The sequence below is a fragment of the Chiloscyllium plagiosum genome, chromosome 37 (assembly GCF_004010195.1).
Source record: "Chiloscyllium plagiosum isolate BGI_BamShark_2017 chromosome 37, ASM401019v2, whole genome shotgun sequence".
NCBI lineage: Eukaryota > Metazoa > Chordata > Chondrichthyes > Orectolobiformes > Hemiscylliidae > Chiloscyllium > Chiloscyllium plagiosum.
Genome location: NC_057746.1, coordinates 20,198,667 through 20,215,683, shown reverse-complemented (window position 1 = coordinate 20,215,683; position 17,017 = coordinate 20,198,667). Strand labels below are relative to the sequence as shown.

The 17,017-nt window shown below is 44.6% G+C and overlaps 1 protein-coding gene across 3 annotated transcripts in view; it reads right to left on the bottom strand.

The window, feature by feature from the left end:
• The window catches only part of mgat1b (alpha-1,3-mannosyl-glycoprotein 2-beta-N-acetylglucosaminyltransferase b), a 30,585-nt gene extending 22,489 nt beyond the window's left edge, over nucleotides 1–8,096 (bottom strand). For 2 of the 3 annotated variants that reach the window (XM_043678040.1, XM_043678039.1), the window contains exon 1: nucleotides 7,274–8,096. The gene's annotated coding sequence lies outside the window, so the exon portion shown is untranslated. Of the gene's footprint in view, nucleotides 1–4,657; nucleotides 4,741–7,273 lie in introns of those variants that run through there. The other variant, XM_043678042.1, reaches the window with a different exon arrangement.
• Between the last annotated feature and the right edge of the window lie 8,921 nt (nucleotides 8,097–17,017).

Sequence of the window (17,017 nt, the reverse complement as noted above, 5' to 3'; positions counted from 1 at the left end):
GTGGTCTTTCCCTGCCGCTTCCGGTTGTCAGTTTCAGCTGACGGCTGTAGTGGCCGGTATATTGGGTCCAGGTCTATGTGTTTGTTGATGGAGTTTGTGGATGAGTGCCATGCTTCTAGGAATTCCATGGCTTTTCTTTGTTTGGCTTGCCCTATAATGGTAGTGTTGTCCCAGACCGACCTGGACCCAATATACGGGCCACTACAGCGGACAGCTGAAACTGACAACCGGAAGCGGCAGGGACAGACCACTATAAACACCGGAGGAAACATCAAAGAAGCGCTTCGCAGGAGGCTCCCAAGCACTGATGATGTCGCCTAGCCAGGGGACGAAACGTTTCCAACAAAAACTTCCAGCTTGGTGAACAGAACCACAACAAAAGAAAGAGGTATTTTGTTATTTACTAACCGAAGAAAAATAATAAAACTTGACATCAAATATTTGAGGTTGGCTCAGTGGTTGGACTGCTGCCTCACAGAACCAAGGTCCCATGTTCGATCCCAGCCTCGGGTAACTGTCTGCAGGGAGTTTGCACATTCTCCCCATGTCTGCGTGGATTTCCTCTGGGTGCTCCAGTTTCCTCCCACGGTCCAAAGATGTGCGGGTTAGGGTGAATTGGCCATGCTAAATTGCCCATAGTGTTCGGGGATGTGTAGTTGAGGTGTATTAGTCAGGGGTAAACGTCGAGTAATAAGGTAGGAGAGTGGGTCACTCTTCGGAGTGTGTACTTGTTGAGCTTGTTTCCACACTGTAGGGATTCTATGATTCTATGTGCAGGTTGTGGGGGGATCTGACCATGCTAAATTGCCCAGAGTGTTCAGGGATGTGTATGTTAAGTACGTTAACAATGTGAAATGTAGGATTACAGAGATAGGGTAGGGGAATGGGTCTGGGCGGGATGCTCATTGAGGGTTGGTGTGGAGTTGTTGGGCCAAAACGGCCTGTTTCCATAATATAGGGATTCTATTAAAAAATACGCGCGCACACACACGTGCAGATATAAAGTTTAAAAAAAAATGGAGTATGTGACTTGTATTAAACAAGAAGGTCAAGAATGTGCAGTTTAAAAAAAAAAGGTGCTTTGAATCCTTGAAATGTTAAATTTTAACCTGTGACTGCGGTTGTTTAGTTGATGTCCTGTATACTCAAATAGTGGCAAATATGTAAATATCCTTGAGCTCTTGGTGAATTTCCAATTGGCTTTATTATTGTTTACTGTTATGAGGTGCTGAGAATTACAGGCATGGAGTGAGGGAGAATGTTTGACTTAGCGTCATACAGCACAGAAACAGACCCTTCAGTCCAACCAGTCCACACCGAACATAACCCCAAACTAAACTAGTCCCACCTGCCTGCTCCTGGCCCATATCCCTCCAAACCTTTCCTATTCATGTACTTATCCAAGTGTCTTTTAAACATTGTAACTGTATGTACCATCCACCACTTCCCCTGGAAGTTCATTCCACACACCAACCACCCTCTGTCTAAAATAATTTGCCCCTCATGTCTTTTTTAAATCTCTCTTCCCTCACCTTAACATTATGCACCCTAGTCTTGAAATTGTACATACGAGGGAAAAATAACACCTGCCGTTAATCCTATCTACACTCATGATTTTATAAACTTCTGTAAGGTCACCTCTCAACCTTCTACGCTCCAGAGGAATAAGTGCCAGCCTCATCCAGCCTTTCAAACTCAAATCCTCCATACTCAGCGGAAAAATCCTGGCAAGGTTCTTCTGAGCTCTCTCTTGCTCAATAATATCCTCCAAATCAGGGCATTCAGAACTGGATGCAGTATTCCAGAAGGATGTTGCCAGGAATTGGGAGGGCTCCCGCTATTCAGAGAGGCTGAAAATGATGGGGCTGTTTCCCCTAGAGTGTCAGAAACTGAAGAGTGACTTCACAGAGGTTTATAAAATTATGAGAGGCATGTATTGGGTAAATAGGCAAGGTCTTTTCTCTGGGGTGGAGGAGTTCAGAACTAGAGGGCATAGGTTTAAGGTGAGAGGGGAAAAATTTAAAAAAGGGACCTAGGGGGCAACTTCAGGGTACCGCATGTATGGAATGAGCTGCCAGAGGAAGTGGTGGAAGCTGGAACAATTAAACATTTAAAAGGCATCTGGATGGGTATACGAATAGGAAGGGTTTAGAGGGATATGGGCCAAGTGCTGGCAAATGGGACTGGATTAATTTAGGATATCTGGTCAGCATGGACGAGTTGGACCGAAGGGTCTGTTTCCATGTTGTACATCTCAGTGACTCTACAAGAGACCTCATCAATGTCCTGTACAACCTCAACATGATGTCCCAACTCCTATATGTAAGGGTCTGAGTAATGAAGGCAAACCTTTTTAACTACCCTGTCTACATGTGCTAAAAACGTCAAAGAATTAAGTATCTGAATCCCTACATCTATCTGTTCTGCAACACCACCTAAGGCCCTACCATTAATTGTACAAGTCCTGGCCCTGCTTCTGTGTATTAAAATTCCTTTTTCCTTTCCTGCTCTGACCATAAGCTATTCTCTTGAAATACATTGAACTTGGGTGTTTCCACATCAGCAGTCATGGTTTTTAAACAAGCTGGATAATATATGGTCGACTCACCCATAAAAGCCCAAGAGGTATAACTGAAAGAAATCAGATGAGAATTTCTTCACATATGAGTTTCAATTTCTTTTGATAAACTGTTAAATTTGGTTCAGGTGACCTTTGTGAATCTCACAATGGTTTTGCAAGTTTGGCTGAACCTGGCTTTCTCCTAGTGTTAAAGCCAGTTTAAAAGTCTCAAATTGAGGTTTCAGATACTAAAATCAGGTGATGAAAGCTGGAAATTATTAGTTCATTTTTTGCTACTATACTGACAAATTGCTTTCATAAGAGCTAAAGACTTGTCATCTTAACAAGAATGGTAGAAAATGTAATAGAATTCCACCCAATGGAGGAAATCGAAAACTGCATAGAAACTTAGAGTACAATGCCAGTAAATAGTCAGTTTGGATTTCAAAAAGAAAACTTTTTTCTGTCACATTCTCTTGATAAAAGATTGGCTTAAATTTTTTTTTTAAGATTAGATTAGATTCCTCTACAGTGTGGAAACAGGTCCTTTGGCCCAACTCGCCCACACTGACCCTCCAAAGAGTAACCCACCCAGACCCATTCACCCTGACTAATGCACCTAACCTATGGTCAATTTAGCATGGCCAATTCATCTATCCTGCACATCTTTGGACTGTGGGAGGAAACCCATGCAGACACGGGGAGAATGTGCAAACTCCACGCAGACAGTTGCCTGAGGCTAGAGTCGAACCCGGGTCTCTGGCGCTGTGAGGCAACAGTGCTAACCACAGAGCCACCATGCCACCTTATAGAAGATTGTTAGAGAATTGACTAACAGAAGACAGAGACTTGGGATGAAGGGACATTTTCAAGGATCAGTTTTGGAGCCACAATTAATTACAATACTTACTGGCCTGAACGACAGAAATGAATGTACTATCTTTGAATGTACAACTTTCCACTCAATGTGAAACAGGAGTCACACAGCACAGAAACAGACCCTTCGTTCCAACTCGTCCATGCCAGTCAAGTTTGCCAAGCTAAACTCTTCCCACTTGCCTGGGTTTGACCCACCCTTGCATGGTAAGGCATGTGGTGTGAATGACACAAAGTGTCTACAGAGGGACACAGACAAGTTACATGAGTGGGCAAAGTCCTGGCAGATGTTGTTCTAATCATGTGACATATTGACAATGTCATTGACCATTTAGTCTCACACACTCTCAAACCTTACGGCCCGTAGAGTGAACACCTTCATAACAAGCTCCTGCTGTTTAACAATTCAGGCTCCTGCTCCTCCTTGGAGCTTACCAGAGGGCTACACAGTAAATGTAATTTAGATAAATGTCCAAAGGTGCTTCAACAGGATACTGCATACAAATTAAGACAATAAGGACAGTGCATGTGGAACATTTTTGGCATGCAAGTGTCGTAATTTCACCAGATTGACACCTCAGTTTCAGGTATGTCTGGCATTCCCTCCTGTGCTCTTCACTGTACAAGAGCTGATCTTGTGGCTGAATGGTAACGACAGAATGTTGGGAGGGTGGGTGTGCTGAACCATGTGGTACAGAATGTACTATGTACTTGCACAGTTCTGCTCACTATTACAGGACAGAAAGGCATTGGACAGACTGTAAACGATTTACAAGCACTTTACCAGAAATGCAACATTTTACCCATCAGGAAAAGGACAAGCGAGCCAGGAAGGCTGAACAGAAGCACATTAAAAAGTTACAAAAGGTTTTAAATTGACTTTATTTCCCGGCTAACTTCAATGTATCATTAGCAGGAAGTCAACTGACGAATGCAGAAGAAACATATTCACTCAAGTGAACGTGAAACTTGATACTAGAGGGAGCGTTTGAGACAAAGAGTCATGAAACATTTAAGGGAATGCTAGATAAATGTAAAGTAGCATGGAATGCTGAGTTACAGGAAACAGGCAAGGAGGTCAGGGTAGAGCAGAAATGGTATGGGCAGGTTGGACCAAACAAACTATTTCGGTGCTGTATACTTTAAGCAAATTCTATATAATTTATAACACTCTGCAGATCTGGTGATCTCCCTTTCACGGCAAGCAAACAGCCAACTTACTTGGTACACGTGTTTTTCTGAAGATGTCCGTGTATCTTCTGGAACACATAATGGCCTTTTCCATTTGGCTTCACATTTATCAACAGGCTTCCTGTTTAGCTAGGAAGAAGCTTGAAGCTTGTTCATCTGTTTCACTTTCTCTCTGGTGATCAGACAGGCGGTTCGGTTTCTTCCCCCACATTTTCTCTCATGTGATGAAATGCTTCCTTGCTTATCAATTCTGAGGAGGCTCTCTCTCTCTCTAATATATTGCTCTTTTTTTCCTGTAGCTTGGCCACTGCCCGCTTTGCACAAGGAGCTAAAGGCTAAAATGGTAGAGATCCTGAAAGTGCAACGCTGCAGAGTGTGATTGTATGAAAGTTTTACGCAGCAGTTCAAACCCAAAATATGGATTCAACTACATTTCAATCTGTAATTCACTCCCAGGTATCCATTATTCTATATATAAACCATCTGAACCCCTCGATTAGATTCCAGTCTGTACCTCACTCCCAGGTATCCATTATTCCATATATAAACCAGCTGAACCCCTCGATTAGATTCCAATCTGTCACTCACTCCCAGGTATCCATTATTCTGTATATAAACCATCTGAACCCCTCAATTAGATTCTAGTCTGTAACTCATTCCCAGGTATCCATTATTCTGTATATAAACCATCTGAACCCCTCGATTAGATTCCAGTCTGTAACTCACCCCCAGGTATCCATTATTCTATATATAAACCATCTGAACCCCTCGATTAAATTCCAATCTGTACCTCACTCCCAGGTATCCATTATTCTACATTAATATCCATGTCCCCTCGGGTGGATGTAAAAAAATCCCATAGATGTATTTTGAAGAGGAATAGGGGAGTTAACCCTTATGTTTGGACCCCAATTTCAATATCGAGCAAACTGATATAGCAAATTGAATAGGTTGGGGTCTTTTTTCCCCACTGGAGTGCCGAACGTTGAGAGGTGACCTTATAGAGGCTTATAAAATCATGAAGGGGTATAGATAGGGTTAATAGCAGGTGTCTTTTCTCTCTGTGGGGGACTTCAAGACTAGGGGGGTAAATTATTTTAAGGTGAGAGGAGAAAGATTTTTAAAAGCTTTTATTTTAAAAAACCACATACAAAGGGTCAGGTGTAGAACGAACGTCCAGAGGAACTGGTGGATGCGGTTTCGGTTACAACATTTAAAGTTTAGATAAGTACATAAATAAGAAATGGTTGGAGGGTTACGGGCTGTGTGCAGGCAAGTGGGACCAGTTCAGTTTGGGATTATGGTCGGCATGGACTGGTTGGACCGAAGGGTCTGTTTCCATGCTGTATGACTCTGTGACTGGATAACTCATCAAAGCAAGTTACCCAGTCACTGACACACTGTGGTTCCTGAAGGCGTTCCATGCATAAATTGGCTTCAGGGTTCATTACAGATACACTGCAGAAGGAGGTCACTGACTGAATTGCACATATTGGGTTTTCCTGGATTTATGAAAGGTGCTATAGAAATGTAAGTATTTTATTTTTTAAAAATCTATGAACAATTTGAACGTCGTGATTAGATTCCTGACCGTGTATACTTACAGCCATCCATGATTCTTTCAAACACTGTCTACTCTGAAACCCCATGTGGTAAAAAAGGTATTTCTCAGTTACAGACCCAAGCCCCAAACCACTTTGTTGGAGTCTAACAAATGTCTAACAGTAAGAGGCTTAAGATGCTGATTCACCATTATTGAGACTGTGCTACAAACACGTGCTTGCTACGTTGCAGAACTGATGAGCTGCTCCACAAGTTCTGCATGATTCAAGGGGGTGGCTTAATGGACACGAGGATCCCTTGCGAATGCACAAACATCAAAACAAGAAACAAAAGACAAACCCACACCCTGCACAGCCCAAAGTGACCTGGACAGCCAGCCAGTCAGTCAGTCAGTCAGAAGCAGCAGAGACAGAAAACAGCAGCATAGCTGGGCTGATATAAAAGGAGGCAACCTACAAGTCACTCGTTGCAACTATTCAGACCCCCAACCTCGGACTGCCAAACCAGCCCCAGCTGGAAACAACACACCAACCAACTTGCTACCTTTTTAGGAAACAGAACTGCAATTTGGAAAGAGAAGGAGAGGACGGGGAAAATAAAAGGACAGAAACTTGGAACAACAATTTTTTGGCGAGACGTTGGTTCCTTCCCCTCCCAGGGCTGCAGACTGTAATAAAGAGCAAATGCAGAAAATGGCACCTTCCCAAGAACATGGGAAAAAACCTGGGGAGGTTAAAAGGTTTCCCACTGGGACAAATAAATTCCTTTAATCTGCCATGGACATATGAACGTGAAATAAAAACCAGGACAATCGAGGGCATTGAGCTTAATTTAGAGAGAAAAAAAGCAGCTGGTTGAAGCCAATAGTTTGAAATAAAAAGAACAAACATTTCCAACACAGCAAAGAGTTGACAGATTAGTTTAGTTATGAATACTCATCCAGCACGCAGGGATTCTCTCACCCATCTTCTGCCATGTCACTGTGTGTGAACAGAAAGGCTCCTTGGTTGCAAATGCAGTTTTTCACCCCAAAAAAGCTTTCTAACAAAAATTAATGTTCATAAAATAAAAGCATGGTCCTACCAGAACAAGGGGCTTTGATCCTATCTGCCCATCTCCTCCTTGGAGGTGGGGGGTTGCACCAAGTACGAAGTGGAGGGCCGGCCGTACCCTCAGGTCCCTTACTCCAACGGTCAATTATCGGAGATCCTGTTGTTTCCAATTCTTCCTCCTCCTCCTGTCTCCTTTGTGTGTCTGTGCACGCTGAGAGCTGACTTTGCTTTTCTGTACTTTGGCAGCTTTGGGTGTAAACCACTCACCCTCGGCAGAGAGGAAATGTGTCACTTTCGGGTAGGCCTCCTGGTCAGGAAATCTTTCACGCTGACTCGTTTGGAGCATAAGCCAGCCTTCCTTGTGCTGGCTCTTTATAAGCAGAAACAATTCCAAGCTGCCCACAGCCAGTCCTGCCTCTGGGCTGTTGGGCAATGTTCGCCAGAGGGGGTTGGGTTTGAACAGAGCGTTCGGAAGCCGTGAGTCAAGGGGAAGGGATGGGGGTGGCTCGGGGATGCAGCCAAGCCCGTCAGCCAGCAGACCGACCGGCATCAACGCTGATCCTCACCGCTATAGCTGCCGGCATGCACGGTCTAACCATTTAGTGCAGAGGGCCGTCTGTCCTCTGCTGCCAGGCGTTCCTCTGTGCCATGTTATTTCTGGTGCTCTCTGCTGTCACGTCCCACCGGCAGATGAGGACGGAGTCAGTCCAGGTGATTGGAGGCCGATAGGTTTGCCGTGCCCAGCTCAGGGCAGCCGCTACTCCGTTTACCAAGTATCCCGCTGCGTCTGCAGGTTTAGACGGTGTCTCCACCCCACCGGTTCAGTCACGGTCTCCTCCGCCGCACGGGAGGGTTTCACTAAAGGGTTAAAAGAAAGAAACAAGCTCAGAATTAATACGTCGCTCCCTTCCCAACGTCAAAAACTACCAAACACAACCGAGAAATTTCACTCCGGAGATGGGTCATGGGAGCCTAGATCTTCACCGGCTTCCTCAGGAACGCCTTTACATCCCACCCAAAGATGGAACCTTCATTCAGTTGCTTGGGGCGGGGTGGTTTGGGCGCTGGGGAGGACGACACAGGTTTCAGGACTGACAACTCCTCCGAGCACAGATTGATGGTGGCCACAAGTGTTGATGAGGGTCAGGGCGGTTTTCTGGGATTTCATCCCAGTTTACAGAATTTGTTTTTAAAAACAGAACAGAAATGATTCCTTCAGCCCAGCGAGTCCATGCTTTCACCAAACATCCATCTATTCTTATCCCAAATTCCATCACTACGGCGTTTCAAGTGCTACTCTAATTTAGTTCTTAAAAATATCTTGAGGGTTCCTGCCTCTACCACTTTCACAAGCAGAGTTTCAGGTACCCCACCACCCTCTGGGCAAAATTTCCTGTCCTCAATTCTGTCTGAGCCTCCTATTCCTAACTTGAAAACTGCCCCAGTTATTAACTCCTTTAGCAATGAGAGCTGTATCGCCCTATGTACCTTATTTATGCCCCTCACAGTTTACCTCAATCAGGTCTCCCTGCTGCCTCCTCTGCTCCAAGGTAAGCAACTCTGGCCTATCTAGCCTCTCTCTGTATATCCGAATCACACCAGCCCAAGCAACATACTGGTCAACCTCCTCTTCAACCACTTCACATCAAACACATCAATACTACAGAGTGGCAACCAGAACCTCATATAATATTCCAGCTGCAGCCTAACTAACTACATCTCGATCATAAGCTCCTCGCTTGCGTGTTCAGAACCTTGACTAGTAAAGACAAGCATCACATATGCCCTTCTTAACCACTTAATCTGCTGCCTCCAAGGATCTATGGATATGGAGACACACACACACACACACAGACACCAGGGTCTTACTAATCAACATGCATTCCCTTATCCTGTCCATCCTCCCAAAATACATCACCTCACATTTTTCAGGATTAAATTCCATATGCCACTGTTCAGCCCATCTGACCAGCCTGTCCATAATGTCCTGTCATCTAAGGCTTTCCTTCTTGCTGTTTACCAAACCATTAATTTTTGTTGGTAATTAATGCACACTACACACTACAAACAAGCACTGAACCACTCGACACAGGCTACCATCACACTCATCTTCCTACCACTGAGCCAAATTTGGATTCAATTTACCAAAATTACCCTTGAACCCATCCCAAGGACTCCTAGCTTCTTAGCCATTCTGCCATTTGAGACTTTGTCAAAAGTCTTACTGATGTCCATGTAGGCTACATCACCTGCTCAAAAAATCCCATCAAGTTTACCAGACATGATCTTCCCTCGATAAAGCCATGCTGACCATCCTTGCTCAGTCCATGCCCCTCCAAGTGGAGATTAATTCTGTCCCTCCTTGTTCTTCCCAATGATTTCTCTACCACTGCTGTTAGACTGACTGGTCTATAGTTGCTTGCTTTACTCCTATAGCCCTTCTTCAAGATCACATTGGCTGTCCTTCAGTCCTCTGGCAACCCTCCTGTGACCAAAGAGGCCTTGAAAGATAATGACACAGACCGTGCAATCTCCTTGGTTGCCTCCTACAGAAGCCTGGATATTTATCAACTTTGTGTTCTATGATCTATGAAAACTCTGAAAATCATCTTCCTCTGCTGATTTGTTCAAGTATATCACAACTGATTTCTATAGTGAACATAGATGCAAAGAAGTCATTTATAACCTTAGCTATGTTTTCCAGCTGCACATACTGACTGTCAATTTAGTCCTTAATGGGTCCCTACTCTTTCCCTGGTTATTCTCCTGTTCTTAATTTCTCTGATCAGGTCCAGGGGATTTATTTACTTTTATGCGTCTTAAGGCCTCCAACACCTCCTCTTCTGTCATATGGACACCTTTCAAGACATCACTATTTATTTCCCCAAACTTTCTAGCTGCCATGTTCTTTGCCATGGTAGACACAGACGTGAAATATTTGTTTAGTATCTCTCCCCTCTCCTGTGGGTCCACACACAGACGATCTTGGTCCTCAAAACTCCTTGAATAAAAAAGAAAGTGCTGGAGAACCTGAGCAGATCTGGCAGCATTTACGGAGAGACAAACAGAGTTAATGTTTCAAGTATGTTATGACGCTTAATACAGAACTAATGCAAAAAGCTGTAGCTGAATCACAAAGCAGATCCATCTCAGCTTGAATCTCTGGTCAGTGTTGAGTCAGTTGACTGCAAACACGTAGGAGCAGTTGAGTGCAAAGGTCACTGGATCGGTCTTGCTGATTAGCTAATGATAACAAGCGAAGAGATGCGCATTCATGGACTTTGAGTGAAGCAGAATTGGGATCACTGTGATATGCCAGACAGAAAATCAAGAGAGCCAACAGGAATTTGGGTGATGAACCAGAAGGAAGTAAAACATCAGCTGGTGCCTTTATGATAACTGTCGACAAAAAAAAAACAGAAGGCAGAAAACTTGATCTCTTTATAATCAGGTAATATCAAAAAGCTATCAAGGGAAATTTTAGGTGCACGGAACACCGGCAAACAGATTTCAGCCTGGAGAAGGTCATCAACATAAGGGAGTGTGCAGTATATAGAGAGAAGGCTTGCACAGCAGATAGCCTATGGGGCCACAATATGGCCTGCAGAAGGCTCCAATTTGGTTTGTTATTCTAAATGCAACTAAGTGCAAATTTCTGCAAGCTGTTGCACCTCCAATCAGAGTCCGCTTCACTACAGAGCCTACCAGCAGCAAAAGATGGGAGAGAAACAACCTCTGACTGGAAAAGCACAGCAAAGGGAGCGGTGTTTCACTCAGCCCAAGGTCTTTGCACTCGTTGATCCCTCCCTTCATCGGTACGGGAACACGTAGGCCCTGCGCTCACACTATTACCCTTTTGAATTATTCCAACAGTTTAGATGTGAATTTTCCTGTAAGGAGCCGATCGCAGTCCACTTTGGTCAGATCCTGTCTTATTAGAATAAAAATTACCGTTCCCCACCCCCAGTTCAAAATCATTATTCTAGTCCATCTCTGTCCTTATCCATACTTGCCTTAAATTTTATTGAATATGGTTGCTATCATTTCATTCCTTAAAATTAGGTCCAGCACTGTCTTGCAGGACCTATTAACACACTGGCTTAAGCAGCTCTCCTGGACACTAAGAATTCTGACCTCGAAGTCTTTCACACTCTGTCTATCCCAGTTAAGAAAGGGAAAGTTGAAATCCCTTATTAGTATCCTACTATTTTTACACTTAGTCATACAGCATGGAAACAGACCCTTCGGTCCATCCAATCCATGCCAACTATTATCCCAAACTTCTGAGATATGCCTGCATATTTGTCTTTCCATGTCTTTCAATGTTTCCCCGACTGTTCCGCTGTCTATAGCGATGTGGTTGCCCCCTTTTTTGCTTTCAGTTCTACCCACACAGTCTGATTTGAGGAACCTAAAGTATCACACTCCTCTTTGATCAATATTGTGACACCATGTTCCGTGCTACACTAACCCACCTATATCCACACACATCTATCGTGCGGGAAGGTTCTACACCCCAGGTTACTGAGCTGCCAGTCCTGCCCTTCCCTCAACCATGTCTCCTAGATGGCAATGCCACATCCCCAAGGGTTAATCAACACCCTCAACTCATCTGCTTTAAAAAAAAAACTCATCCAGCTGTGCCTCAACTTGATTATAGCTGATTTCTTAAAATTTTCCGAAATGTCTTGGTTTTCCCAAACATTACACCCCAAGCCCCTCCAACAGCCCTCCATGTCCATACATGTCAAGCCATGCCCTCCCACTCATCCCCAATAGTATCTCACATTTCAGTCCATAACCCCACTCCACCCCACAGATCTCTTCATGGCCTCTTGCAACTTGTATAGGCTCAGGCATTTTCAGTACCAAAAGAGGCCAATCGGTTCTTCGTGTCCACTCTGGTCAAAGATCTGACTACACTAATTCAATTTCCGAGCTTTTGGCCCAGGGCCTGGAAGCTATGGCAACACAAGTTAGTATCTAAACACTGCTTAAATGTTTCCAGAACTGCTGACTCAACCATCTATTCCCAGGCAGAGAGTTCCAGATTCTCACCCAGTCAGTGAAAACAAAATCCTCAACCCTCTCCTTCTATCTCATCTTAAATCTTTATTGACCCCTCTACCAATGGAAGAACTGCCTTCCTGTCTCCTCTTCCTTATCTATGCCCCTCGTAATCTTCATACAGCTCTATCAGGTCTCCTTTCAACCAAGGAAAACAGTTTGTCCAAACGTTTCTCATATTGGAGATCTTCCAGTCCAAACACACAAGTTGAGCTGCGTCCTAAACCACACTGTATACAGTTCCAGCATACCCTCCCTGTTCTTGTATTCCATGCCTTGGCTAATAAAAGTAGGTACCTTTATGCGTCTTGACTGCCTTATGTATTTGCAAAGCGACCTTCAGGGATCATTGGACAAACACACGGAGGCCCCAGTAATCTTCAGAACTTCCCAGGGTCCCTCCAGATGGAGTATACATAGACTTTGGCTTTGTCGGCTATGCACAAGTGCAATACCTCACATTTCTCCAGCTTGAATTTCATTTGCTGGCTGCTCTGCCCACTTGGTATCCTCCATGCTATTTACCACCCTACCAAATTCTACGATACCCTGAACTTCTTGATCATAACCCTACTTCCCCCCACCCCCCGCTGAAATCCAACCCTCAATGTGTACTACAAACAGCAGGGGTCCGAGCAAAAGCACCCCACTGGAAAGAGACCTCCAGTTACAGAAATATCCTTCTAGAGTCACCTTCTCCTTTTCAGCCAATTTTGGATCCAAAGTGCCTCTTTGTTTTGGATCCCGTGGGCTCTTTCTGCCAGTGAGACCTTATCAAATGCCTTGCTAAATTCCATGTCGATCAACCATATGTATTACCAACTCATGCCCTCCCCACATACGATCCTTATTCTCACTTGTATGCCAACTTAGTGTTAATCCATGATTTTCCTGTTTGTGCTCAGATCCTCCATGCCAACTTCATCATTCTGCCCAATGGGCAGACCTTGTAAGCCACGTAAAGTTTTATTAAAATCAAGTTATTGACATGTATTGCAGACTTCACTATATTAAAAGTGTTGTATTCCTGGAAGACCTTACAAAACACTGAAATCCCCTTAAGTACACATTCTCAAATCAAATCAACCAGACCTGTATTCGTAAGTCTGTAAAGACAGCTAATTCTTTCATAATCATTTTACGCTGTCACTGAAACTACAAACATCCAACCAACATTCCGCACAGCTCCCCAACACCATGGTAAGTGTAGCTTAAAGGGAAACAAACTAAAATGATAGCACTTAGTGGAATTTAAATGCACAGCCAATATAACTGCTGGAACAGATTTTGTTTCCTTAAATCTGTTGCAGGCATGGGTGGGCAGTTTTTCTCCCCCCAACTTTTAAAGGGCTGTGTCACTTACTCACTTTTCAAGAGCATTCACGACTTGCGTAAAGATTTCAAACTCCAATGCTATGGGATGAGGGCTTTGCCCCAAACAAAAGGCACTCTGCACTGAGCTCAAATGGCCCTGCAGAGTTTGGGTTGCCTTCACGTGAGAGAGTCAAGCCCTACCCCATCCCACCCTGGCAAAAAGAAGACCATGCTGGAAATTGGGGTGGCACCTCCGGGTCTGGGACACCACCTCGAAACATTGCCAGGGTCACCACAGTGCTGAGAACATCCCGGGTCTACGCGTGAGTTCAAATTGTTATGAGCAGACCACACACACACAGACAGACACAGACACAGACACAGACACAGACACACAGACACAGACACAGACACACAGACACAGACACACAGACACACAGACACACACACAGACACACACACAGACACAATCACCGTAACCCTCCGTGAGTTCTGCACTCCTCCCATTCTGGCTTCTCGAGCACCTCCAACTTCTTTTGCCCCACCACTGCAGGGCACTCCTTCAGCTGCCTGGCCCTAAGCTCTGGAATCCTCAGCACAAACGTCTCTTCCCCATGTACCTCGTCCTCCTTTTAAAGGTGCTACTTAAAATCTTAAACTCCTTGAAGAGAAGGTGTGAATCCTGCAACACCTCAACCTGTGCCTTCACCTGCATTTAATGCAACTCAGGCCGTCAGCTGCGGTTCATGAGCCCCGGTGATGAACACAGAATCACCAAAGCACAAACCACCGTCTTGTGCAACAGAAGGCTGGCAAAGAGGCGAAGATCCACCCCTTTGACCAAGCTTTCTGTTATCCGACTCAACATATCACATGGCTCTGTGATGGTCTCTTGGTTTGAAGAATATTCAGGTCCTACTCCATTTAGGATTAACAGACGTAAAGAACTTTTCTTTTTCTGTACTCGTGAACATGGATTGAAATAGGAAAAGAACTGGCTGCAAGAGGCCGAAATCAACGGCTGTGTGTGTCTATAGGATTATAAAATCTCTCTCCCTCTCGATGGGATATTTGTACATTTTGTCAGAAACTAGTCAGGCCTCTGGAGGAGAAGGAGCTGTTTTCGCTTTCAGTAAAAAGCAACTCAAGCCTGAAGATAATCAGTTTATTTTTCCCCTTCAGTTGCAGCAAGCTGTGACTTTTAATCGACGAGTCAAAGTCCTTTATAGGTGTGAAACAGTCACCCTGTTCCTCTTGTGAGCAAGTGAAAGCATCTGGAGAAAGAAGATTGAGAAGCAGCATTTTGATTCGCATAAGAATAACCTCAGCAAATCCCGTAGACAGACAATGCTGAACTCGGTGAAAGTGAGGACTTCAGATCAGAGTCAAGATTAGAGTGGTGCTGGAAAAGCACAGCAGGTCAGGCAGCATCCGAGCAGCAAGAAAATCAACATTTCGGGCAAAAGCCCTGAACTGTCTTTTTAATCTTTCCTTCCATCCTTTTATTTGTGCTGGTCCGTACACAAATTTATAAAGGGGTTAGCGTTTAAAGTAGTACAGTTATATTTTGATGTTTCATAATTGTAACTACAGAAAAACGTTTAATTGTAATAGATAGTAATTCTTGTTAAGTACAGAAATCTAGTCCACGCTTTTGGTCAACTTCGGTTTGAAAGACAGGCAAATTGGGGAATTCTCCATACTTTCAACAATGCTTAACTTTTGTGAAAACTCTGGAGCTTGATTTCTAGCACACTATCCCAGGGAGACGTCATACAGGAAAGTAGGAGAAGGTGGAGAGATGGGCCTGTAAATTAACGAAGATATACGTACAATAGGCGGGGATAACCTAAGCCCAGGAAAGCAAGATGAGAAAGCAATTTGGGTAGAAATGAGAAATTATAAAGGCAAAAGGTTAGTTCTAGGAGTGGCGCACATGCCTCCACTAACAGTAACCACAAAGTAGGATGCAGCTTAAAGGAAGCAATAATAAGAACTTGTCAGAAAGGCATAGATGTATTCCACAATCCTCATTTGGAAATATATCACTGTTCCTTCAGTGTTAATGAGTCAAGATGTCAAAGCATTTCCCCCCCTTGCCACAGGGTTATTCATGAATTGACTGTTCAATCTCTACCCCTTCTCCATGAGATAACTGCACATCAAATATAGAATCTCAACCCTCTCTGTGGGATTTTTTAAAAACCAATTATAGAAACTCATCTGCCTTGCTGAATATTAATAGATACTTTTAATCAGCTTGTTCGGGCATGTTATGACACACCTGTGGAACAGGTGGAACACAACACTGGATTTTGTGCTCCAGAGGTAGGGACCCTACCACTGTGCCACAAAAGACTTAAATCAATGGGCATTTATGTAGGGATGATGACATTTCTCACCCCCTCTGTGGGGTATTTATGCACTACAGGACGTCCTCCTCCTTTCAGTTGTATATCTGCATGTTCATTCCAGAGTTTCTCACCTCCCACAGATAGGATATGCATGCATATTTAATGTGGAGTCAGCCGCCTTCCCCTGGAGGGATATACATTTAACCTGGAGATTCTCACCTTCCCCTGGTAGGAAAGACATTAAACCTGGAGCATCCCCCCCCTGTGGTGGGATATACATTTACCCTGGAGCATCCCCTCTGTGGTGGGATATACATTTACCCTGGAATATCCCTCCTGTGCTGGGAAATACATTTACCCCAGAGCATCCCCCCTGTGGTGGGATATACATTTACCCTGGAGCATCCCCCCTGTGGTGGGATATACATTTACCCCGGAATATCACCCTGTGCTGGGAAATACATTTACCCCGGAGTATCCCCCCCGTGGTGGGATATACATTTACGCCGGAGTATCCCCCACCGTGGTGGGATATACATTTAACCCGGAGTATCCCCCCCGTGGTGGGATATACATTTACCCCGGAGTATCCCCCCTGTGCTGGGATGTACAGTATCCCCGGAGTATCCCCCCTGTGCTGGGATGTACAGTATCCCCGGAGTATCGCCCCTGTGCTGGGATGTACAGTATCCCCGGAATATCCCCCCTGTGGTGGGATATACAGTATCCCCGGAGTATCCCCCCTGTGCTGGGATATACAGTATCCCCGGAGTATCCCCCTGTGCTGGGATATACAGTATCCCCGAAGTATCCCCCTGTGCTGGGATATACAGTATCCCCGGAGTATCCCCCCTGTGCTGGGATATACAGTATCCCCGGAGTATCCACCCTGTGCTGGGATGTACAGTATCCCCCCTGTGCTGGGATATACAGTATCCCCCCTGTGCTGGGATGTACAGTATCCCCCCTGTGCTGGGATGTTGCTGGGATGTACAGTATCCCCGGAGTATCGCCCCTGTGCTGGGATGTACAGTATCCCC